We start from the raw sequence: 1,594 nt of genomic DNA, 5'->3' as shown, positions 1-1,594 counted from the left end.
AAAAAAAAATAAAATACATCGCTATTTTAGAAATAAGTTGTTGAAACTAACTAACTAACGAACTAACGAACTAGCGAACTAACTAACTAACAAACAAAAAAACAAACAAACTAACTTATTAACTAAGAAACTAACTAATTAACTAACTAACTAACCAACTAACTAATTAACTAACTAACTAACTAACTAACTAACTAACTAACAAACTAACTAAAGGCCCAAATAGACTACACAAGCGGCTTGGCAAACATACAAATATTTTACGTTTGTGCAAGCCTGTTTGTGCAGTTTCTTTGTTCAAAAATTTTGAATTTTACACAAACATATTGAATTCTTCTCAAGCAATTTGTATGATTTATATTCATTAAAACAAAATATTCAAACAATTTACATTTTTATGAAAAATTGACATCTGTATGTTTGCAAGTCCACAAAAACTTGAATAAAAAAATCGGTGTTTGTGTGATCAATGTTTGTGTAGTGTGTGTGCGAATGAATAAATAATGTTCGATAAGCCGCTTGTATAGTCTATTTGGTCTTAAATTTCTCAGCCGGAGTTTGAACCCAGGCATATTGCTTTTTGTAATGTTCGTGTTTGTAATTTTGAGAAAGGCTTTTTACAGAAAAATTAAATAAATATAATTTTGAAAAAAATAAACGGTGTCCAGCAGGTCTCGGACGACAAACCTCCTGTTTTAAATGAACGACCTAGACGATTATGCTATAACAAATCCAAATTGATAATGAATTGATGTGGTTGAATGTGAATGAATTGATGTGGTTAATAATGAACACCCATTACCAAGTAATGTATAGAAAAACTACTGGCTATTATGATATGAGCAAAAATCCGATACAACACGTTTTTAGCAAAAATTAGTCAGCTTCATTGCGAAGCTTATTAAGATGCATTAACTTTTTCATACGATTTTTATAAACTAATTTTTCTCATTACTTTCAAAAGCTTCATATCGAAGCTATATATGATGCATAAACTTTTTATACGATTTTTATAAACTAATTTTTCTCATTATTTTCAAAAGCTTATGCTTTGTAATGATTTTTGCAATTTTTGACAGAATATTTTTTGTATAAAAGAATAAAACCAGCAACACATTATTTCAATGGATTTTAATTATGTAAATGTACTTTTTGTTTAATGTTTGAATAGTTTCTCAATACATAATTCCAACATATTCATAATTAATAATGCTGCTAGAAATTGATAAGAAAAAGGAAGAAGAAAGAACTCCTTATAATTCGTTTTTAATGTTAGAAAAAAAGATATGAAATTATAAATTCAAACCTCAAAGCCAATTAAATTAAAGGCAAAAGAACATCAAAGAAAACTAATTACAACAAAATTAATGGACAAATTTAAATAAGAAAGACATGAAAAGAGCGAAAATAAAATTAGAAAAACTAAAATTTTCTATAACATTTAATATTTGCTCAAGAAAATAAAAACAAGTAAAAACTAAAGTTGATAAAAATAAATATTTTCTATAATATCAAATTTTAAGTTTGGATGACGACGACACGTGACTCGCGAGTAGATCAACACTTGCCGCCGGTACTGGGTTATTTAGGCCCT

This window comes from Lucilia cuprina, chromosome 4, assembly GCF_022045245.1.
Source record: "Lucilia cuprina isolate Lc7/37 chromosome 4, ASM2204524v1, whole genome shotgun sequence".
Classification (NCBI taxonomy): domain Eukaryota; kingdom Metazoa; phylum Arthropoda; class Insecta; order Diptera; family Calliphoridae; genus Lucilia; species Lucilia cuprina.
This window is presented reverse-complemented; position numbering follows the sequence as displayed.